The sequence below is a fragment of the Bombina bombina genome, chromosome 7 (genome assembly GCF_027579735.1).
Source record: "Bombina bombina isolate aBomBom1 chromosome 7, aBomBom1.pri, whole genome shotgun sequence".
Classification (NCBI taxonomy): Eukaryota; Metazoa; Chordata; class Amphibia; order Anura; family Bombinatoridae; genus Bombina; species Bombina bombina.
The window spans coordinates 53238735-53264703 of NC_069505.1; the positions used below are offsets into that span (position 1 = coordinate 53238735).

Sequence of the window (25969 nt, forward strand, 5' to 3'; positions counted from 1 at the left end):
CGATTACACATCCTCTTTACAGGAGAGAATGGACATTCTAAAAAAACATCTCATTGAAGCTAAGAACAGACAGAAATACTACTACGATCAAAAACACAGAGAGTCAGTAAAGTACAAGATTGGAGATCTTGTCTTACTTTCTACTAAACATCTTAACATGCAACTGCCAAGTAGGAAACTGGGTAACCAGTTTATTGGTCCTTATCCCATTGAAAAAATCATAAATGAAAATGCATTTAAACTCACTCTACCTAATGACTTTAAAATACATAATGTTTTCCATGTCTCATTACTGAAGCCTTATAGATTGGATCCCTTAAGGCAGGTTGGAATCCCTCCACCTCTTATTCTCCTGGACGATTACGAAGAATTCGAGGTAGATAGGATTCTTGATTCTCGAATTCGTAGACATCGATTGGAGTATTTAATTAAATGGAAAGGATATGGTCCTGAAGACAATTCTTGGCAACCGCATTCAGAGATCCATGCACCTGTGTTGCTTAGACGTTTTCATCGCAAGTATCCTTTCAAACCTCACCTGGGGTCTCTCGGGGTGGTCCCTTGAGGGGGGGGGGGAAATGTGATATACCTTTAAGGTATATCCTCCCATTATCCTCTCCACCCTATTTAACCTCGCTTTCAACACACATTCATTGCCTGAGAATTGTTGTTTTCTGCCATACATGTATCACATCCTGTGTTATATTGGACGAATCCTATTACCTTTCAGGTCAATCTCTGTTACGGTATCTCACTAAAGTTTATCCATCCTGGTTTGCTTTTTGCACTTTCATTGTGCACCTGTTCGTCTGTTACTGAGCTTACCGGATCGTTCTCACTATCAGCGAACCAGCGCACATCCACGCCAAGCCGTACCCGGAAGTGAGTCACACTCGCACACCTCACTGCTTCTACCGCACCAAACAGCCACATCGGACCGCTCCGTAGTAAGTTACTTAACAGCTAACTTTGTCTGTCTGCGGTAAGAGACTTTCATCTTGTATCATTTCATTTCCACTGCATCCATTCCTTAATTACCTGAACCGGCTATTTCTATGTAACTGCGACATTGTTGCCTTCGATCAGTGAATCTGTTGTGTGAGTGTGTGAAGTCGGATGTTTGTTTTGAAACCGTTTGAACATATATTTTTCTGCCAATAATTTTCGCTGAAGCCTAAAATCTTGTCTTTATTATTTATTGTCCTAAGTCTAAATCCTGAAATTATATACTATACTCATCGAGTCATTTAAAGGTACAGCATAGTTACTGAACTTTTACATTTTCCTACCATCTATAATAAATTGCTCACTGATATATCCCTCTACATCAAGTTTAATATATTAGAGGGTTATAATCAAAAGAGCAACAAATACTATTCACCTCAAACCAAGAAACTTGTTTCAGGTGTAACAGTATCAGTTCCTGTATCTTTGCTAATCCTTGTACAATTTTTTGTTATTTGGAAGAGTATGCATAAAATATTGTTTAAATTTCATTTCTAGTTAAAGAATGTCCTTTTAGTATAGGTAATAGTGTTGTTTACATATATATAATCAATTTCTAATATACATATACACTATATATATAATTAATTTTTAATATGCATATACACTTTGTATTCATTTTTGTATTTTCGTTTATTTTCTAATTTATATATGTGGTGGAAATTAAGCATGATTATTTTTAAGGAACATATTGATTTTTTATGTAGTACTATTTATGTATGTTAATTAATTTATGAAATTCACAATTTACCAATTTTATTTAAGTGTGTTTGCAATAATATTAGGTTTTTGTTATTTATCAGCCTAAAAAGGAACATATTTCCAGAAAATGTTCACTAGAGAATGGTCTTTAGGACCCAGAGAGTATTATATATCCGTGCTACATAGAGGGGGTTCTAACCAATAGAAACTTACGTGAGGGTTCTTATTAGGACGGACACTGGATCCACTTATGACAATACTTTCAATCCTCTTGAGAAAGTCTGCACAATAGCAGATGAAACGCGTAGAGGTATTACAGGAGAAACTTTTGGACTTCTAGAGGAGCCGTAGTTCTAGGAACAGAACGCTCGGTTTTTTGGACACTCAGGGCTACCGTAGCCCTAGGAACAAGCGTCTCCCTTATGCTGAAAGTTCCGGTGGATATTAGAAGGGAGTGTTTATTGTGAAAGGAAACAAGGCTGGGAAAGCAGATCGGAGCAGCTGAGTATTCTGATTGCCTGTCTTGGAGGAAAAAAGTTTTGTTTTTAATTGCATGATTTCTAATTAAACATTGTAAGTGCATATTTTTAAGAGCAGCAGCGTCTATGTGTTTTATTGCACTTGAGTCTCTTCTTGCGCTTTTTTCTTTCAGAGTGCAGGATCAGATGTGAAAAACGACACAACACTCACAGGGGCAGCCCAGGGAATTTTATTAAAAAAGGCAGTAATCCTGCCAGTTGTGAGATGACTCCCATAGAAAGTAATAGAGCTTGGTGAAAAGGGAAACTTCACTGGGGTGAGAGAAGTTAGCATGGGGCCAGTTTATAAATTAAATCCTGCAGCCAATACAAATCAGATAACTCTGCTTTCAGCCTTTAGTATCTTGAAAGTGCCTAAATGTTCGTACACGTCCTTTCATTTTGAGTACGTGGTATATTTTGACACAATCTCGCCACATAAGAGAAATTTCAGTTCTGTTTAGGCATTATAATACTGCTCTACATACTTATTCTCCCATATCCCCTGCATGCTATTCTCGTTAATACATGATACGCATGCCCCTCAAACACAAAACATATGCTCCCATACCCTAGTCTTCTTCATACATGATACCTATGTGCCACAATCTATTTGTCTTTATTACACAATACCCATGGGCCCCATACTCTAGTCCTGCTCATACATAATACCCATGTTCCCTATACTTTGGTCCTGCTCATACATAATACTCATGTTCCCTATACTTTGGTACTGCTCATACATAATACCCATGTTCCCTATACTTTGGTCCCCTGCTCATACATAATACCCATGTTCCCTATACTTTGGTACTGCTCATACATGATACTCATGTTCCCATACTCTAGTCCTGCTCATACATAATACCCATGTTCCCTATACTTTGGTCCTGCTCATACATGATACCCATGTTCCCCATACTCTAGTCCTTCATACATAATACTCATGTTGCCACACTCTAGTCCTGCTCATACATAATACTCATGTTCCCATACTCTAGTCCTGCTCATACATAATACTCATGTTCCCCATACTCTAGTCCTGCTCAAACATAATACTCATGTTCCCATACTCTAGTCCTGCTCATACATAACACTCATGTTCCCAATACTCTAGTCCTGCTCATATGATACCCATGTGCCCCATACTCTAGTCCTGCTCATATGATACCCATGTGCCCCATACTCTAGTCCTGCTCATAAATAATACTCATCTACCCAATACTCTAGTCCTGCTCATACATGATACCCACATGACGATTACGCTAGTCCTACTCATACATAATACCCATGTGCCCTACCCTAGTCCTGCTCATACATGATACCCATGTTCCCCATACTCTAGTCCTGTTCATACATGTTACCCCGTGTGCCCCATACTCTAGTCCTGCTCATACATAATACTCATCTACCCAATACTCTAGTCCTACTCATACATAATACTCATGTTCCCCATACTCTAGTCCTGCTCATATATGATACCCATGTGCCCCATACTCTAGTCCTGCTCATACATGATACCCATGTTCCCCATACTTTAGTCCTGCTCATACATGATTCCCATGTTCCCCATACTCTAGTCCTGCTCATACATAATACTCATATTCCCAATACTTTAGTCCTGCTCATACATGATACCCATGTGCCTCATACTCTTGTCCTGCTCATACAGGATACCCATGTGCCTCATACTCTAGTCCTGCTCATACATGATACCCATGTGCCTCATACTCTAGTCCTGCTCATACATGATACCCATGTGCCTCATACTATAGTCCTGTTTATACATGATACCCATGTGCCTCATACTCTAGTCCTGCTCATACATAATACCCATGTGCCATACTCTAGTCCTGCTCATACATGTTACCCATATGTCCCATACTCTAGTCCAGCCCATACAGATACCCATGTTACCTTAATTCTAGTCCTGCTCATACATGAGCTCTAGTCCTGATCACACATGATACCCATGTTTCCATATTCTAGTCCTGCTCTTACATAATACTCAAGTTCCCATACTCTAGTACTGCTCATACATGATACCAATGTTCCCTATACTATAGTCCTGCTCCTACATGATACCCATGTTCCATAATCTAGTCCTGCTCATACATGATATCCATGTTCCCCATACTCTAGTCCTGCTCATACATGATACCCATGTGCCTCATACTCTAGTCCTGCTCATACATGATACCCATGTGCCTCATAGTCTAGTCCTGCTCATACATGATACCCATGTGCCCCATACTCTAGTCCTGTTCATACATGATACCCATGTGCCTCATACTCTAGTCCTGTTCATACATAATACCCATGTGCCTCATACTCTAGTCCTGCTCATACATGATACCCATGTGCCTCATACTCTAGTCCTGCTCATACATGATACCCATGTGCCTCATACTCTAGTCCTGCTCATACATGATACCCATGTGCCTCATACTCTAGTCCTGCTCATACATGATACCCATGTGCCTCATAGTCTAGTCCTGCTCATACATGATACCCATGTGCCCCATACTCTAGTCCTGTTCATACATGATACCCATGTGCCTCATACTCTAGTCCTGTTCATACATAATACCCATGTGCCATACTCTAGTCCTGCTCATACATGTTACCCATGTGTCCCATACTCTAGTCCTGCTCATACATGATACACATGTTACCTTAATTCTAGTCCTGCTCATACATGAGCTCTAGTCCTGCTCACACATGATACCCATGTTCCCATACTCTAGTCCTGCTCATACATAAAACTCATGTTCCCATACTCTAGGTTAAGACTCCAAGGAGGAGCAACAGGTTTAAACACTGCCTGATTCTGACCAGGGCCTGTACAAAAGCTTGACCACCTGGAAAATCTGCCAGACGTTTGTGCAAAAGAATAGACAGTGCAGAAATCTGACCTATCAGAGTACTGACTGACAAACCTTTCTCGAGACCATCCTGAAGAAATAATTCAATTTGGGGAATTCTCACCCGACTCTAGGAAAACCTTTAGCTTCACTCCAAAAAAGGTATTTAAGCTAAAACTTATGGAAAATCCTGCGAGTAACAGGTTTACCCCTTCCGAAAAACCACGTCTAGACAGGGCTAGGCGTTCAATCTCCAAGCAGTCAGCATCAGAGAATCTAGATTTGGATGTAGGAATGGACCCTGAATTAGAAGGTCCTTCCTCAGAAGAAACCTTCAAGGTGGAAGAGATGACATCTTCACCAGATCCGCAAACCAGATCCTGCGAGGCCAGACAGGAGCTATTAGAATCACAGACACTCTCTCCTGCTTGATACGAGCAATAACACGTGAAAGGAGAGCAAACGGAGGAAACAGGTATGCTAGTCCGAACTCCCAAGGAACTGCCAAGTCATCTATCAAAGCGGCCTGAGAATCTCTGTACCTTGAACCATACTTTGGAAGCTTGGCGTTTTGACGAGACGCCATCAGATCCAACTCCGGAACCCCCCACCTGAGGGTTATCCTTGAGAACACTTCCGGATGGAGTGCTCACTCCCTGGGATGAAAAGTCTTTCTGCTCAGATAAATCGCCTCCCAATTGTCCACTCCTGGAATGTGGATAGCAGATAAAAGATAATCGCGAGCTTCCGCCCACTGCAGAATGCCAATCACCTCCTTCATGGCCAAGGAACTCTGAGTTCCTCCCTGGTGGTTGATATTAGCCACTGAGGTGATGTCCCACTGGAATCTGATAAACCAGACTAAAGATAACTGAGGCCAAGCTATCAAGGCATTGAAGATTGCTCTCAACTACAAGATGTTTATAGGAAGAGAAGACTCTTCCCGAGACCACAGGCCCTGAGCTTTTAGAGAATTCCAAACAGCTCCCCAGCCTAACAGGCTGGAGTCCGAAGTCACAATTACCCAGGAAGGTCTCAGGAAGCAAGTGCCCCGAGACAGATGGTCCTGTGAAATCCACCACAAGAGAGAGGTTCTTGTTAGGGGATCCAGATTTATCCTCTGTGATAAATCTGAATGGTCTCCGTTCCATTGACTGAGCATGCAAAGTTGCAGAGGTCGAAGATGGAACCGGGCAAAAACAGAATTTATGTTTACCTGATAAATTTCTTTCTCCAACGGTGTGTCCGGTCCACGGCGTCATCCTTACTTGTGGGATATTCCCCTCCCCAACAGGAAATGGCAAAGAGCCCAGCAAAGCTGGTCACATGATCCCTCCCAGGCTCCGCCTACCCCAGTCATTCGACCGACGTTAAGGAGGAATAATAGCATAGGAGAAACCATATGGTACCGTGGTGACTGTAGTTAAAGAAAATAAATTATCAGACCTGATTAAAAAACCAGGGCGGGCCGTGGACCGGACACACCGTTGGAGAAAGAAATTTATCAGGTAAACATAAATTCTGTTTTCTCCAACATAGGTGTGTCCGGTCCACGGCGTCATCCTTACTTGTGGGAACCAATACCAAAGCTTTAGGACACGGATGAAGGGAGGGAGCAAATCAGGTCACCTAAATGGAAGGCACCACGGCTTGCAAAACCTTTCTCCCAAAAATAGCCTCAGAAGAAGCAAAAGTATCAAACTTGTAAAATTTGGTAAAAGTGTGCAGTGAAGACCAAGTCGCTGCCCTACATATCTGATCAACAGAAGCCTCGTTCTTGAAGGCCCATGTGGAAGCCACAGCCCTAGTGGAATGAGCTGTGATTCTTTCGGGAGGCTGCCGTCCGGCAGTCTCGTAAGCCAATCTGATGATGCTTTTAATCCAAAAAGAGAGAGAGGTAGAAGTTGCTTTTTGACCTCTCCTTTTACCTGAATAAACAACAAACAAGGAAGATGTTTGTCTAAAATCCTTTGTAGCATCTAAATAGAATTTTAGAGCGCGAACAACATCCAAATTGTGCAACAAGCGTTCCTTCTTTGAAACTGGTTTCGGACACAGAGAAGGTACGATAATCTCCTGGTTAATGTTTTTGTTAGAAACAACTTTTGGAAGAAAACCAGGTTTAGTACGTAAAACCACCTTATCTGCATGGAACACCAGATAAGGAGGAGAACACTGCAGAGCAGATAATTCTGAAACTCTTCTAGCAGAAGAAATTGCAACTAAAAACAAAACTTTCCAAGATAATAACTTAATATCAACGGAATGTAAGGGTTCAAACGGAACCCCCTGAAGAACTGAAAGAACTAAATTTAGACTCCAAGGAGGAGTCAAAGGTTTGTAAACAGGCTTGATTCTAACCAGAGCCTGAACAAAGGCTTGAACATCTGGCACAGCTGCCAGTTTTTTGTGAAGTAACACCGACAAGGCAGAAATCTGTCCCTTCAGGGAACTTGCCGATAATCCTTTTTCCAATCCTTCTTGAAGAAAGGATAGAATCCTAGGAATCTTAACCTTGTCCCAAGGGAATCCTTTAGATTCACACCAACAGATATATTTTTTCCAAATTTTGTGGTAAATCTTTCTAGTTACAGGCTTTCTGGCCTGAACAAGAGTATCGATAACAGAATCTGAGAAACCTCGCTTCGATAAAATCAAGCGTTCAATCTCCAAGCAGTCAGCTGGAGTGAAACCAGATTCGGATGTTCGAACGGACCCTGAACAAGAAGGTCTCGTCTCAAAGGTAGCTTCCAAGGTGGAGCCGATGACATATTCACCAGATCTGCATACCAAGTCCTGCGTGGCCACGCAGGAGCTATCAAGATCACCGACGCCCTCTCCTGATTGATCCTGGCTACCAGCCTGGGGATGAGAGGAAACGGCGGGAACACATAAGCTAGTTTGAAGGTCCAAGGTGCTACTAGTGCATCCACTAGAGCCGCCTTGGGATCCCTGGATCTGGACCCGTAGCAAGGAACTTTGAAGTTCTGACGAGAGGCCATCAGATCCATGTCTGGAATGCCCCATAGTTGAGTGACTTGGGCAAAGATTTCCGGATGGAGTTCCCACTCCCCCGGATGCAATGTCTGACGACTCAGAAAATCCGCTTCCCAATTTTCCACTCCCGGGATGTGGATAGCAGACAGGTGGCAGGAGTGAGACTCCGCCCATAGAATAATCTTGGTCACTTCTTCCATCGCTAGGGAACTCCTTGTTCCCCCCTGATGGTTGATGTACGCAACAGTCGTCATGTTGTCTGATTGAAACCGAATGAACTTGGTCCTCGCTAGCTGAGGCCAAGCCTTGAGAGCATTGAATATCGCTCTCAGTTCCAGAATATTTATCGGTAGAAGAGATTCTTCCCGAGACCAAAGACCCTGAGCTTTCAGGGATCCCCAGACCGCGCCCCAGCCCATCAGACTGGCGTCGGTCGTGACAATGACCCACTCTGGTCTGCGGAATGTCATCCCTCGTGACAGGTTGTCCAGGGACAGCCACCAACGGAGTGAGTCTCTGGTCCTCTGATTTACTTGTATCTTTGGAGACAAGTCTGTATAGTCCCCATTCCACTGACTGAGCATGCACAGTTGTAATGGTCTTAGATGAATGCGCGCAAAAGGAACTATGTCCATTGCCGCTACCATCAACCCGATCACTTCCATGCACTGAGCTACGGAAGGAAGAGGAACGGAATGAAGTATCCGACAAGAGTCCAGAAGCTTTGTCTTTCTGGCCTCTGTTAGAAAAATCCTCATTTCTGAGGAGTCTATAATTGTTCCCAAGAAGGGAACCCTTGTTGACGGGGATAGAGAACTCTTTTCCACGTTCACTTTCCAGCCGTGAGATCTGAGAAAGGCCAGGACGATGTCCGTGTGAGCCTTTGCTCGAGGGAGGGACGACGCTTGAATCAGAATGTCGTCCAGGTAAGGTACTACTGCAATGCCCCTTGGTCTTAGTACCGCTAGAAGGGACCCTAGTACCTTTGTGAAAATCCTTGGAGCAGTGGCTAATCCGAAAGGAAGCGCCACAAACTGGTAATGTTTGTCCAGGAATGCAAACCTTAGGAACCGATGATGTTCCTTGTGGATAGGAATATGTAGATACGCATCCTTTAAATCCACCGTGGTCATGAATTGACCTTCCTGGATGGAAGGAAGGATAGTTCGAATGGTTTCCATCTTGAACGATGGGACCTTGAGAAATTTGTTTAAGATCTTGAGATCTAAGATTGGTCTGAACGTTCCCTCTTTTTTGGGAACTATGAACAGATTGGAGTAGAACCCCATCCCTTGTTCTCTTAATGGAACAGGATGAATCACTCCCATTTTTAACAGGTCTTCTACACAATGTAAGAACGCCTGTCTTTTTATGTGGTCTGAAGACAACTGAGACCTGTGGAACCTCCCCCTTGGGGGAAGTCCCTTGAATTCCAGAAGATAACCCTGGGAGACTATTTCTAGCGCCCAAGGATCCAGAACATCTCTTGCCCAAGCCTGAGCGAAGAGAGAGAGTCTGCCCCCCACCAGATCCGGTCCCGGATCGGGGGCCAATATTTCATGCTGTCTTGGTAGCAGTGACAGGTTTCTTGGCCTGCTTTCCCTTGTTCCAGCCTTGCATTGGTCTCCAAGCTGGCTTGGCTTGAGAAGTATTACCCTCTTGCTTAGAGGACGTAGCACTTTGGGCTGGTCCGTTTTTACGAAAGGGACGAAAATTAGGTCTATTTTTTGCCTTGAAAGGCCTATCCTGAGGAAGGGCGTGGCCCTTACCCCCAGTGATATCAGAGATAATCTCTTTCAAGTCAGGGCCAAACAGCGTTTTCCCCTTGAAAGGAATGTTTAGTAACTTGTTCTTGGAAGACGCATCAGCCGACCAAGATTTCAACCAAAGCGCTCTGCGCGCCACAATAGCAAACCCAGAATTCTTAGCCGCTAACCTAGCCACTTGCAAAGTGGCGTCTAGAGTGAAAGAATTAGCCAATTTGAGAGCATTGATTCTGTCCATAATCTCCTCATAAGGAGGAGAATCACTATCGAGCACCTTAATCAGTTCATCAAACCAGAAATATGCAGCTGTAGTGACAGGGACAATGCATGAAATGGGTTGTAGAAGGTAACCCTGCTGAACAAACATCTTTTTAAGCAAACCTTCTAATTTTTTATCCATAGGATCTTTGAAAGCACAACTATCCTCTATGGGTATAGTGGTGCGTTTGTTTAAAGTGGAAACCGCTCCCTCGACCTTGGGGACTGACTGCCATAAGTCCTTTCTGGGGTCGACCATAGGAAACAATTTTTTAAATATGGGGGGAGGGACGAAAGGAATACCGGGCCTTTCCCATTCTTTATTAACAATGTCCGCCACCCGCTTGGGTATAGGAAAAGCTTCTGGGAGCCCCGGCACCTCTAGGAACTTGTCCATTTTACATAGTTTCTCTGGAATGACCAACTTTTCACAATCATCCAGAGTGGATAATACCTCCTTAAGCAAAATGCGGAGATGTTCCAACTTAAATTTAAATGTAATCACATCAGATTCAGCCTGATGAGAAATGTTCCCTGAATCAGTAATTTCTCCCTCAGACAAAACCTCCCTGGCCCCCTCAAATTGGATTAGGGGCCCTTCAGAGATATTAATATCAGCGTCGTCATGCTCTTCAGTAACTAAAACAGAGCAGCCACGCTTAAGCTGACAAGGGTTCATTTTGGCTAAAATGTTTTTGACAGAATTATCCATTACAGCCGTTAATTGTTGCATAGTAAGGAGTATTGGCGCGCTAGATGTACTAGGGGCCTCCTGAGTGGGCAAGACTCGTGTAGACGAAGGAGGGAATGATGCAGTACCATGCTTACTCCCCTCACTTGAGGAATCATCTTGGGCATCATTGTCATTATCACATAAATCACATTTATTTAAATGAATAGGAATTCTGGCTTCCCCACATTCAGAACACAGTCTATCTGGTAGTTCAGACATGTTAAACAGGCATAAACTTGATAAGAAAGTACAAAAAACGTTTTAAAATAAAACCGTTACTGTCACTTTAAATTTTAAACTGAACACACTTTGTTACTGCAATTGCGAAAAAACATGAAGGAATTGTTCAAAAATCACCAAATTTTCACCACAGTGTCTTAAAGCCTTAAAAATATTGCACACCAAATTTGGAAGCTTTAACCCTTAAAATAACGGAACCGGAGCCGTTATAAGCTTTAACCCCTTTACAGTCCCTGGTATCTGCTTTGCTGAGACCCAACCAAGCCCAAAGGGGAATACGATACCAAATGACGCCTTCAGAAAGTCTTTTCTAAGTATCAGAGCTCCTCTCACATGCGACTGCATGCCATGCCTCTCAAAAAACAAGTGCGCCACACCGGCGCGAAAATGAGACTCTGCTTATGCTTTGGGAAAGCCCCTAAGAAATAAGGTGTCTAATACAGTGCCTGCCGATATTATTATATCAAAATACCCAGATAAAATGATTCCTCAAGGCTAAATATGTGCTAATAATGAATCGATTTAGCCCAGAAAAGTCTACAGTCTAAATAAGCCCTTGTAAAGCCCTTATTTACGATCGTAATAAATATGGCTTACCGGATCCCATAGGGAAAATGACAGCTTCCAGCATTACATCGTCTTGTTAGAATGTGTCATACCTCAAGCAGCAAGAGACTGCACACTGTTCCCCCAACTGAAGTTAATTGCTCTCAACAGTCCTGTGTGGAACAGCCATGGATTTTAGTTACGGTTGCTAAAATCATTTTCCTCATACAAACAGAAATCTTCATCTCTTTTCTGTTTCTGAGTAAATAGTACATACCAGCACTATTTCAAAATAACAAACTCTTGATTGAATAATAAAAAACTACAGTTAAACACTAAAAAACTCTAAGCCATCTCCGTGGAGATGTTGCCTGTACAACGGCAAAGAGAATGACTGGGGTAGGCGGAGCCTGGGAGGGATCATGTGACCAGCTTTGCTGGGCTCTTTGCCATTTCCTGTTGGGGAGGGGAATATCCCACAAGTAAGGATGACGCCGTGGACCGGACACACCTATGTTGGAGAAAGGAATGATGTCCATGGAAGCAACCATCAGACCAATCACCTCCATGCATTGAGCCACAAATGGACGAATAGCAGACTGGAGAGACAGGCAAGAAACAAGAAGATTGGATTTTCTGACATCTGTCAGGAAAATTATCCTGAACAGGGAATCTATGATTGATCCTAGGAAGCATACTCTTGTTGCAGGAACAAGAGAAAACCTTTCCAGATTCACTTTCCACCCGTGGGAACGTAGAAAAGGCAACAATATCTCTGTATGAGATTTTGGTAGTTGAAAAGATGACGCCTGAACCAAGATGTCGTCTAGATAAGGCGCCACAGCAATTCCCTGGGATCTGATCACTGCCAGAAGAGCCCCCAGAACTTTTGTGAATATTCTGGGAGCCATGACAAGACCAAAAGGAAGTGCAACAAACTGGAAATGCTTGTCCAAAAAGGCAAACCTTATAAACTGGTGATGATCCCTGAGATGGAAACATGTAATTACGCGCCCTTCAGGACTATCGTCGTCATGAACTGATCTTCCTGAACCAATGGAAGAATGGAACAAATAGTTTCTACCTTGAAGAACGGAACACTGAGGAATTTGTTGAGGCACTATAGATCTAGGATGGGACAGAAAGTTCCCTCCTTTTTGGAAACCACAAAGAAATTTAAATAGATCCTTGTCCCTGTTCCTCTTACTGAGCTAACAAGGCCAGATTAAGAAGGCCTCCCTCTTTACTTGGTTTGTGGATAGTCTTGACAGGAGAAATCTGCCCCTTGGATGGCAAGACTTGAATTCCTATACATAAAACATAGAAATACATATATTAGTGTCTTAAAAACACTAAGAAAAAAATGAGAATGAGACATGAAACAATCCATGTCACGGATGCTAACAAATATCACTTCCATATAAGGTATTTTTATTGTATTATTATAATAAAAACATAGAATTAAATATATAAGTGTCCTAAAACATTAAGAAATTGAGTATGAAACATGAAACAAACCATAAAAACAGATTTTTAAGCCCCTGTACATAAATTAAGAGCTCATACATCTAAGCCTACCGCACCTGGTGTTCCCAGGCGGTCTCCCATCCAGGTATTGACCAGGACTGGCCCTGCTTAATTTCCAAAATCAGATGGGATCGGGTGAATTCAGGGCAGTGTGGCGGTAGACTCACCGACATTAGTACAGATATATAGGGTTTCTGTACAACAGGAATAACATAGAAAACATTATTATGTTACATAAAATACGTTTCATTACAATAAAAAAAAGGTCAATAAAAATATGACCTACTACTGGAAGTCCAAATAAGATCTTACATACTAGGGAAGTATTAATAGATCTGGTACCACCCAGAAAGAAAATGAAGAAATCCTCAGAGAAGGTTTAAAAAGTTTAAACTATAAAATACTCATCTAGAGTAATTTAAAAAAGCAATGATAAATACCATTCATCACAACTAGATGGTAGTAGATAACAGGGATCTAAAATTTAGTGTAGAAAGGTTGATGGAAAGAAAGGTTAACCCTTTCCATCTCCACACATTATTAACAAACACTTGTTCCCTAAATAACTGTTGTTGAGAAAAAGATGTCCTGAGAGAACGTAAAGGGAAGCCACAGACTGTATGAATTTTACAAATTACACAGTCTACTGTGGCTACGCAAACCATAGAGAAAAATATAAAAAGACCCAGTAAAAAACAAAATTTATTCTTACCTGATAAATGTATTTATGTCCGTATATGGTGAGTCCACGGCTTGAGTAATTACTGTTGGGAATATCACTCCTGGCCAGCAGTAGGAGGCAAAGAGCACCACAGTTAAACTGCTAAGTATCACTCCCTTATGCACAACCCCCAGTCATTCGACCAAAGGGAAATGGAGAAAAAGGAGTAACACAAGGTGTAGCGGTGCCTGAGGATATAGTGAAAAGAACAACTGTCTTAAAATAAAGGGTGGGGCCGTGGACTAACCATATCCAGAAATAAATAAATTTATCAGGTAAGCATAAATTTAGTTTTTCTTTCCTAAGATATGGTGAGTCCACGACTTGAGTAATTACTGTTGGGAACCAATACCCAAGCTAGACGACACAGATAAATAGAAAGGGACAAGACAGGCAGTACTAAACAGAAGGCACCACCGCTTGAAGAACCTTTCTCCCAAAAGAAGCCTCAGCCGAGGCAAAAGTATCAAATTTGTAAAATGTGGAAAAAGTATGTAGAGAAGACCAAGTTGCAGCCTTACAAATCTGTTCAACAGAAGCTTTATTTTTGAAAGCTCAAGAAGAGGAAACAGCTCTTGTGGAATGAGCTGTAATTCTCTCAGGAGGCTTCTGTCCAACAGTCTCATAAGCCAAACGAATTATACTTCGTAACCAAAAAGAAAGAGTAGTAGCAGTAGCTTTGTGACCTTTACGTTTCCCAGAGAAACAGACAAAGATGGCAGAGGACTGACGAAAATCCTTAGACACCTGTAAGTAGAATTTAAGAGCACGTACAACATCCAAATTGTGTAACAAACGTTCTTTGGAAGAAGAAGGATTAGGACACAAAGAGGGAACAACAATGTCCAGATTGATATTTCTATTATAAACAACCTTAGGAAGGAAACCTAACTTAGTACTAAGAACAGCCTTACCGGCATGAAAAATAAGATAAGGGGAATCACACCGCAGAGCTGAGAGTTCCGAGACACTTCGAGAGATAGCAACAAGAAACAAAACCTTCAAAGTAGGGCTGGGTGATATGGGGGGAAAAAAAATTGCGATTGTGATCTAATCGCAATTTTCACGTCCGCACCCCCTGAAGCCCCCCTCTGTAACCTAAATAAGCCCCATCAGCTACCACTGTAACCCCGCACCCCCTGTAACCCCAATAAGCCCCCCTCTGTAACCTACATAAGCCTCATCAGCTCCCACTGTAACCCCCAATAGTACCCCCTGTGTAACCTATGGCACAATCGTAAGACTGGTGAGGAGGCAACGTACCGGCACGCACCTTGTCAAACACGTCTAGGAATTATCGGTACTCCTCTGGCAATTGAGATACCGAAGAAGTGCACAAGACTTTAACTGGTTTCCGAAGACAAGTGGAAATACATTGCGGGGACCACGACAAAATTTCGGCCCTGCGCCAGTCGAGACTGGGATTGTGCTTTTGGAGCCAGGGATAACCCAGAACAACCGGAAAATGCGGATAGTTTATCACCTGGAACTGGAGAGTTTCAAAATGGAGAGCCCCAACAGCCATGGACAACGGAGCAGTTTCGTGAGTAACGAGTGCGGGCTAAAGGGGCCTGCCATCAATGGCCTCAATAGCAAGCGGTACGGACCGAGGCAAAACAGGAATTGAGTGCTTTGATACAAAAGCACTGTCAATGAAATAGCCCGCAGCACCGGAGTCAACAAGAGCCTGAGTGACTATGGAGAAGTCCACCCAGGAAAGGACAACTGTGACCAAAGGTTTCTCCTTAAGCGGTTCCGGGGACGAGGATAAACCACCCAAGGTCTGTCCCTGACAGGATCTAAGGTGTGAGTGTTTCACGGCCGTGTAGGACAAGTCTTTAAAAGGTGACCCTGTAACCCACAATAGAGGCAGAGCCCCTCCCTCCTCCTAAAGGCCCTCTCCGCCGCGGAGAGACGCGTGAATCCCAGCTGCATCGGCTCAGCAGTACCTGGTGACTCTGGACCTGGAGGCATGGGAGGAGAGGGAGGCATGGGTGGGAATGAACATGTAGGAGACAACGTAACAGGAGGCTTCCGCAAGCGCTCCTTGAAAGAGGGCCTCTCTCTGAGTCTGATGTCAATTAGGATCAAGAAAGACACCAATGCCTCGAGATCCTCTGGTAAATCTCTGGCAGCAACTTCGTCTTTAATCGCATCAGAGAGCCCATGAAAGAAGGCGGCAACAAGGGCTTCATTGTTCCAACCTACCTCTGTGGCAAGCGTTCGGAACTCAATAGCATACTGAGCAACAGATCTTGTACCTTGCTGAATGGACATGAGTCGTTTAGCAGCAGAGGAGGAGCGAGCCGGAATATCAAATACCCTTCGAAAGGAGGCCACAAATTCAGGGTAATTTGAAATCACAGGTTTATTAGTCTCCCACAAGGGATTAGCCCAGGCAAGAGCTGTGTCAGAGAGTAACGAGATGAGAAATCCCACCTTAGCTTTGTCAGAGGGAAACGCCTGAGGTAACATCTCACAGTAAATGCCCACCTGGTTCAAAAACCCTCTGCACTGAATAGGATCGCCTCCATATCACTGAGGTAGAGGTGCAGAACCGGACATGCTCCTGGTAGGCATAGGTGGAGCAGCGGAAACAGGAGCAGCCATAACTTGCGGAACACTTTGGTCCAAATGTGCAGTGCGAGTCAGCAGGGTTTGCAGGGTTAGTGCAAATTGATCCAAGCGGTGATCCTGTTCATCCATCCTGGAAATGATGGCAGGTAAAGGTGGATTATTAGCACCATCAGGATTCATGGCCTTTGCGTAATGTCAGGGTGCCAGGAATCAGACTGAGATGAGAAGTGCAAAAATAACCACACCTTTATTAATAACAAAAAATAATAAAAAGTCCACAAGTCAAATAACAAGCCAGGAGTCAAAACCAGAGCTGGTAGTCAGACGAGCCGAGTCAGGAGCCAAAGCGAATAGTCAGACAAGCCGGAATCAGGAACAAGGAAAACCGCAGTGTCAGGAGCAAGCCAGGGATCAGGAACCAGGAAAGACGTCAGGCAGCCAGGTAATACACAGGAACTCTCACAAACAGGTCTGAGACAACGCAAAAGCAAAGCATACTGAATAGAGGCCCTTTAAATAATAAGTGATGACATCACAATTCTGAGACTGCATCCTGTCTCACATGGATGATGCACACCAGTCTGGCCATAAAAGGAAGTGCAGGAAGTGAGCAGCATCCCCCACAATGCACCATAGTCAGGAAGAGAGGTGAGTAAAATGGCTGCCAGCAGCACATGGCAAACACAACAGGGAAAAAACCCTGACAATTATCTACACGTCAATTGCCGTGTGAGTTAGTTTTATCTATTCGTTTATATTCTCCCCACTTAGTTACTTCATTAGCATTCAAAATCTTGCCTCTATTGATTAAATGCATGTTTTGTGTTTTCTTTTTAAAATGATAGACTTTATCCTCTTTAAAATCTTGGATATCACAAGTTAGTTTTTGTTGCTTTGTTTTCATAAGGTCTATATCTAGTTGTTTAATTCTATTTTGGATACTAGTATTCCTAGTTACCCATTTTTCTTCTGTTTTGTATACCTGTACCTTAGGAAGTATATCATCAAAATCACTTTTGATCCTATTTAGTTTGAACTCCCTGTATTTAATGAGTACTTTGATTAATTTAATAGAGCATTCATGAAGTGCATCATCGCACTCACTTGTATACTCAACATCTTCTAGGTCAAAAGCTGGATATTTAAAGATACGAAGACCTCTAGTGATAACATTGTGGAGCACATAATTATCAAAAGTATTAGATCTTGCCATTCACGAGTATCCTGTTGTAATAATTTCTCCAGTTTCTTAAAGAGAATATCATGAGATTCTGTGTTAATGCTGATATTATGAGTGTCGTTAGTTAAATCTAATTCACGTTTTCTATTATTTCTAAATGCATAGTCACCAAAAGTCTCAACATTAGATTCCTAAACTGCCATGCTGCCCAATTAAAAAAGATATAATGAAGACACACTCACACACAAGCTAATAGGCGCTAACAGTCCTTACTAGATAAAAACTTTCACCTAGATTTAGAGTTTGGCGTTAGCCGTCAAAAGCAGCGTTAAGGGGTCCTAACACTGCTTTTTACCGCCCGCTGGTATTTAGAGTCAGCCAGGAAAGTGTCTAATGCTCACTTTCTTATTGCGATTCCAGGCTACCGCAGATCCCCTTACGCCAATTGCGTATCCTATCTTTTCAATGGGATCTGCCTAACACCGGTATTTGGAGTCTTGGGAGAAGTGAGCGGTAGACCCTCTACCGACAAGTCTCCTAACGACAAAAAAAGTCAGTAGTTAAGAGCTTTATGGACTAACGTGTGAATATAAAGCTCTTAACTACTGTGATACAAAGTTCACTAACACCCATAAACTACCTATGTACCCCTAAACCGAGGCCCCCCCCACATCGCCGCCACTCTAATAACATTTTTTAACCCCTAATCTGCCGACCGGACACCGCCGCCACCTACATTATACCTATGAACCCCTAATCTACTGCCCCTAACATCGCCGACCCCTATATTATATTTATTAACCCCTAATCTGCCCCCCCAATGTCGCTGCTACCTTACCTACACTTATTAACCCCTAATCTGCTGACCGGACCTCGCCGCCACTGTAATAAATGTATTAACCCCTAAACCGCCGCACTCCCGCCTCGCAAACACTAGAATAAATAGTATTAACCCGGGAGATTAGGGGTTAATAATTGTAGGTAGGTGGCGGCGATGTTAGAGAGGGCAGATTAGGGGTTAATACTATTTATTCTAGTGTTTGCGAGGCGGGAGTGTGGCGGTTTAGGAGTTAATACATTTATTATAGTGGCGGCGAGGTCCGGTCGGCAGATTAGGGGTTAATAAGTGTAGGTAAGGTAGCGGCGACATTGGGGGGGCAGATTAGGGGTTAATAAATATAATATAGGGGTCGGCGGTGTTAGGGGCAGCAGATTAGGGGTTCATAGGGATAATGTAGGTTGCGACGGTGTCCGGAGCGGCAGATTAGGGGTTAATAATAAAATGCAGGTAATCTGCCGCCCCCATCGATAGCGGGGGCGGCAGATTAGGGGTTAATAAGTGTAAGGTTAGGGGTGTTTAGACTCGGGGTTCATGTTAGGGTGTTAGGTGCAGACTTAGAAACTGTTTCCCCATAGGAATGCTTTTTTGCAGGTGTTAGGTTTTTTTCCGCCCAAACTGCCCCATTGTTTCCTATGGGGATATCATGCACGAGCACGTTTTCCCAGCCTACCGCTACCGTAAGCAACGCTGGTATTGAGGGTTGAAGTGGAGCTAAATTAGGCTCAACTCACCCTTTTTTGAGCCTAACGCAGCCCCTCAGACAACTCTAAATACCAGCGTTGTTTGAAGGGTGCGTTGGGAAAAAAAGCAGTGTTAGCTACGCGGGTCTTTACCGACAAAACTCTAAATCTAGCGGTCTTTCTTTTAAATATTCTTTTAAATAATCGAAACAATCACTCCTTTGATCTTTAGAATATAAGTAGTTATTAGTTTGTTACAACAGAGCACATTTAAACTCTATAATAAATCTAAGCAGTGTTATATATAAACACACACATGTAATCTATATATAATTATATATAAAAAAAAATTTGTTTTCAACATTACCAAAATACAGACGCCTAGATTTAGAGTTTTATCGGTAAAGACCCGCGTAGCTAACGCTGCTTTTTTTCCCAACGCACCCTTCAAACAACGCTGGTATTTAGAGTTGTCTGAGGGGCTGCGTTAGGCTCAAAAAAGGGTGCGTTGAGCCTAATTTAGCTCCACTTCAACCCTCAAAACCAGCGTTGCTTACGGTAGCGGTAAGCTGGGAAAACGTGCTTGTGCACGATATCCCCATAGGAAACATGAAAAAAAACCTAACACCTGCAAAAAAGCAGCTTTCAGCTCCTAATGCAGCCCCATTGTTTCCTATGGGGAAACAGTTTCTAAGTCTGCACCTAACACCCTAACATGAACCCCGAGTCTAAACAACCCTAACCTTACACTTATTAACCCCTAATCTGCCGCCCCCGCTACCGCTGACACCTGCATTATATTATTAACCCTTAATCTGCCACTCCGGACACCGCCGCAACCTACATTATCCCAATGAAACCCTAATCTGCTGCCCCTAACACCGCCGACCCCTATATTATATTTATTAACCCCTAATCTGCCCCCCCAACGTCGCTGCTACCTTACCTACACTTATTAACCCCTAATCTGCCGACCGGACCTCGCCGCCACTATAATAAATGTATTAACCCCTAAACCGCCGCACTCCTGCCTCGCAAACACTATAATAGTATTAACCCCTAATCTGCCCTCCCTAACTTTGCCGCCACCGACCTACAATTATTAACCCCTAATCTCCCGTCTGCACCGTCGCCGCTACTATAATAAAGTTATTAACCCCTAAACCTAACTCTAACCCTAACCCTAACACCCCCCCTAACATAAATATAATTTAAATGAAACAAAATAATATTCCTAAAATTAACTAAATTAATCCTATTTAAAACTAAATACTTACCTATAAAATAAACCCTAATATAGCTACAATATAACTAATAATTACATTGTAGCTATTTTAGGATTTATATTTATTTTACAGGAAAATTTGTATTTATTTTAACTAGGTACAATAGCTATTAAATAGTTAATAACTATTTAATAGCTACCTAGTTAAAATAAGTACACAATTACCTGTAAAATAAATCCTAACCTAAGTTACAAATACACCTAACACTACAATATCATTAAATTAATTAAATAAATTACCTACAATTACCTAAACTAAAATACAATAAAATAAACTATTCTATAATACAAAAAAAACAAACACTAAATTACAAAAAATAAAAAAGAATTACAAGAAGTTTAAACTAATTACACCTAATCTAAGCCCCCTAATAAAATAAAAAAGCCCCCCAAAATAAAAAATTCCCTACCCTATTCTAAACTACCAAAGTAATCAGCTCTTTTACCAGCCCTTTTTGCGGGGCATTGCCCCAAAGTAATCAGCTCTTTTACCTGAAAATAAAAATACAATACCCCCCCCAACATTACAACCCACCACCCACATACCCCTACTCTAACACACCCAAACCCCCCTTAAAAAAACCTATCGCTAACCCCCTGAAGATCATCCTACCTTGAGTCGTCTTCACCCAGCTGAACCCAATTCTTCATCCAAGGTGCGCAGAGGAGGTCCTTGATCCGGTAGAAGTCTTCATCCAAGGGGCAAAGAAGAGGTCCTCCATCCGGTAGAAGTGTTCATCCAGGCGGCGTCTTCAATCTTCATCCATCCGGAGCGGAGCCATCTTCAACGGAGCCGACGCGGAGCCATCCTCTTCAACCGACGACTTCCCGACGAATGAAGGTTCCTTTAAGGGACGTCATCAACCAATCGTATTGAACTCGCATTCTATTGGCTGATCGGAACAGCCAATAGAATGCGAGTTCAATACGATTGGCTAGAATTCTATCAGCCAATCGCAATTGAAGGGACGCCATCTTGGATGACGAAGTCGTCGGTTGAAGAGGATGGCTCCGCGTCGGCTCCGTTGAAGATGGTTCCGCTCCGGATGGATGAAGATTGAAGACGCCGCCTGGATGAACACTTCTACCGGATGGAGGACCTCTTTTTTGCCACTTGGATGAAGACTTCTACCGGATCAAGGACCTCCTCTGCGCACCTTGGATGAAGAATTTGGTTAGGCTGGGTGAAGACGACTCAAGGTAGGATGATCTTCAGGGGGTTAGCGATAGGTTTTTTAAGGGGGGTTTGGGTGGGTTAGAGTAGGGGTATGTGGGTGGTGGGTTGTAATGTTGGGGGGGTATTGTATTTTTATTTTCAGGTAAAAGAGCTGATTACTTTGGGGCAATGCCCCGCAAAAAGCCCTTTTAAGGGCTGGTAAAAGAGCTGATTACTTTGGTAGTTTAGAATAGGGTAGGGAATTTTTTATTTTGGGGGGCTTTTTTATTTTATTAGGGGGCTTAGATTAGGTGTAATTAGTTTAAACTTCTTGTAATTCTTTTTTATTTTTTGCAATTTAGTGTTTTTTTTTGTATTATAGAATAGTTTATTTTATTGTATTTTAGTTTAGGTAATTGTAGGTAATTTATTTAATTAATTTAATGATAGTGTAGTGTTAGGTGTATTTGTAACTTAGGTTAGGATTTATTTTACAGGTAATTTTGTACTTATTTTAACTAGGTAGCTATTAAATAGTTATTAACTATTTAATAGCTATTGTACCTAGTTAAAATAAATACAAAGTTGCCTGTAAAATAAATATAAATCCCAAAATATCTACAATGTAATTATTAGTTATATTGTAGCTATATTAGGGTTTATTTTATAGGTAAGTATTTAGTTTTAAATAGGATTAATTTAGTTAATTTTAGGAATATTATTTTGTTTAATTTAAATTACATTTATGTTAGGGGGGTGTTAGGGTTAGAGTTAGGTTTAGGGGTTAATAACTTTATTATAGTAGCGGCGACGGTGCAAACGGGAGATTAGGGGTTAATAATTGTAGGTAGGTGGCGGCGATGTTAGGGAGGGCAGATTAGGGGTTAATACTATTTATTATAGTGTTTGCAAGGCGGGAGTGCGGCGGTTTAAGGGTTAATACATTTATTATAGTGGCGGCGAGGTCCAGTCGGCAGATTAGGGGTTAATAAGTGTAGTTAGGTAGCGGCGACGTTGGGGGGGGCAGATTAGGGGTTAATAAATATAATATAGGGGTTGGCGATGTTAGGGGCAGCAGATTAGAGGTTTATAGGTATAATGTAGGTGGCGGCGGTGTCCGGTCGGCAGATTAGGGGTTAAAAAATTTTATTATAGTGACGGCGATGTGGGGGGTCCTCGGTTTAGGGGTACATAGGTAGTTTATGGGTGTTAGTGTACTTTGTAGCACAGTAGTTAAGAGCTTTATATTCACGCGTTAGCCCATAAAGCTCTTAACTACTGACCTTTTTTGTCGGTAGGAGTCTACCGCTCACTTCTCCCAAGACTCCAAATACCGGCGTTAGGCAGATCCCATAGAAAAGATAGGATACGCAATTGACGTAAGTGGATCTGCGGTAGCCTGGAATCGTGGTAGGGAAGTGAGCGTTAGACCCTTTCCTGCCTGACTCTAAATACCACCGGGCGCTAAAAAGCAGCGTTAGGACCCCTTAACGCTGCTTTTGACGGCTAACGCCAAACTCTAAATCTAGGTGAGAGTCCGGTTTAGAAAGTCCGCTTGTGTATGAAGTCTAATGCTGCTTATTTTGCCAAATGTATCCTTCACACCAAATACAGTAGGGAAGTAATAGAACAGGCGTATGATAGAGCCCTAAATCTTGATAGGGATGCAGTTCTGAAACCTAAGAATACTAAAACAGATCTAACCAATAATGATACGGTTAGATTTATTACAACTTCCAATGAGGTGCATAAAATTATTAAAAATGTCCTTAAAAAACATTGGGGGATTTTGAAAACTGATCCAGTCCTAGCACCCATTTTAACTGAAGAACCAATCTTCACTTTCAAAAAAGAAAGGAATCTTAAAAATGTATTAGCACCCAGTAAACTGAAAAGATTAGAAATACCCAAAAGTATAAAAATTAATTGGTTAAGTTTAAAACCAGGCACATATAAATGCGGAAAGAAAACTTGTAACGTGTAAACATATTAGTAAAGAAACTAAGTTCACAGACAGTGAGGGTATTAGAACCTTTAATATTAAGAGTAGATGCACTTGTGACACTACATATGTAGTATATCTCTTAACATGTGGATGTGATAAAATCTATGTAGGGCGTACGAAAAGGAAGATTAGATGCAGATTTTCAGAACATTTATACAATATTAAAGAAAAATGTGATAAACATAGTGTGCCCCTCCACTTCACAGAGTTTCATGGGAGTGACCCTAGATCTTTGATAATACAGGCCATTGATTAGATACCAAATAACTTTAGCAATAGACTTGTCAACTTAAGAAAACAAGAAACATTTTGGATTCAGAAACTTAAAAGTCTACATCCTAAAGGTTTAAATATCGACATAGAAGCTTTTATGTAAAAATCTATTTTTAGATTCCAATTCAAGAGCTATAATTGTTAAATTTACACACATGTGGAATGGGTTTTAATGTTAGCACACATATGTGTATGGTGGGCCGCAATGTAGGCACAAAAATTGAACTATTACCAGCATTTCTGCCTTTGTTTGTTTTTTTCTCTCTCTATATACAGTTGGCCCTCGTTTTACAACGGTTCAATTTACACAGTTTCAGAATAACAACCTTTTTTTTCAGTCATGTGACTGCTATTGAAAAGCATTGAGAAGCAGTGCATTTATTAAAATAGCCAGTAGGTGGAGCTGTCCGCTTGTGTTGCACCAAAGCCAAGCAAGCTGAAATTAATCAGTTTAACCAGACCTGAGCTATCGAGCAGATTTCAAAGGAACAAGATCTTCCTGTCTATAAATCAGTCCAGATTGGAATGCATAGAAAGAACTGTTTGCAGAAAAATGCAAGTGAAGTCTGTGTTGTGTGATTATTTTATTAGGTTTATAATGCTGTTTAGCAAATGTTTTTCTTCATTTAACTTAGTTTAATTATATATTCTGTGTTGTGTGATTATTTTATTAGGTTTATAATGCTGGGTATATGTATACATTTTTTAAGTGATTTTATGAAATGTCCCCTTTATTCTTTCTTTGAAAGTTTGTAATGTTGTTTATATGTTTTACTATATTCTATTCTATTGTATTTAATAATTTGGAACCTTTTTTCAATATGGTATTTTTAGCATATTATTCAATATAGGAAATCTGTTTAGTTTATGTATCTAATTAAAGTTTTTTAATAATTTCTATGACGTTAATATTTTAATTAGAAGTATGTTTTTAAATTTAAAGAAGTTTTCAATACGAAATAGAAATCTAGCCACCAAGATAAAAAAAAGTATTCGTTTAAATATGAAAAAATATTGGTTTAAATATGCATATGTTTGAATTTATTGTGGGGCAACCTACACGGTCATGCACTATCCTTGCAAGGGTTATTGGATTGTACCAAATAGAAGAGCCAGTGAGGGTTTTTAAGTGGGACGGATATCCCATCTAGTCATCTAAATACTGTTCACCCTCTTGAAAAAAACATAATTTATGCTTACCTGATAAATTTATTTCTCTTGTGATGTATCGAGTCCACAGATTCATCCTTACTTGTGGGATATTCTCCTCCCCTACAGGAAGTGGCAGAGAGAGCACCCACAGCAGAGCTTCCTATATAGCTCCCCCCTTAGCTCCACCTCCCAGTCATTCGACCGAAGGCTAGGAAGAAAAAGGAGAAACTATAGGGTGCAGTGGTGACTGAAAGTTTAAAAATAAAAATATATATGCCTGTCTTTAATAAACAGGGCGGGCCGTGGACTCGATACATCACAAGAGAAATAAATTTATCAGGTAAGCATAAATTATGTTTTCTCTTGTAAGATGTATCGAGTCCACGGATTCATCCATACTTATGGGATACCAATACCAAAGCTTTAGGACACGGATGAAGGGAGGGACAAGACAGGTACCTTAAACGGAAGGCACCACTTCTTGTAGAACCTTTCTCCCAAAAATAGCCTCCGAAGAAGCAAAAGTATCAAATTTGTAAAATTTGGAAAAAGTTTGAAGCGAAGACCAAGTCGCCGCATTACAAATCTGTTCAACAGAAGCCTCATTTTTAAAAGCCATGTGGAAGACACAGCTCTACTAGAATGAGCAGTAATTCTTTCAGGAGACTGTTGGCCAGCAGTCTCATAAGCCAAACGGATGATGCTTTTCAGCCAAAAGGAAAGAGAGGTAGCCGTAGCCTTCTGACCTCTCCGCTTACCAGAATAAACAACAAACAATGAAGATGTTTGACGGAAATCTTTAGTTGCTTGTAAGTAGAACTTTAAAGCACAAACCACATCAAGATTGTGCAACAGACGTTCCTTCTTTGAAGAAGGATTAGGACACAGTGAAGGAACAACAATCTCTTGATTGATATTCTTATAAGAAACAACCTTAGGAAGA

General features: G+C 41.6%; 1 protein-coding gene and 1 pseudogene across 2 annotated transcripts in view; both read right to left on the reverse strand.

Moving 5' to 3' along the window:
• The window catches only part of LOC128665868 (pre-mRNA-processing factor 39), a 727810-nt gene that overhangs the window by 44101 nt on the left and 657740 nt on the right, over positions 1 to 25969 (reverse strand). The gene's annotated exons all lie outside the window — the stretch shown is intronic.
• On the reverse strand, positions 13201 to 13319 carry LOC128637139 (uncharacterized; annotated as a pseudogene).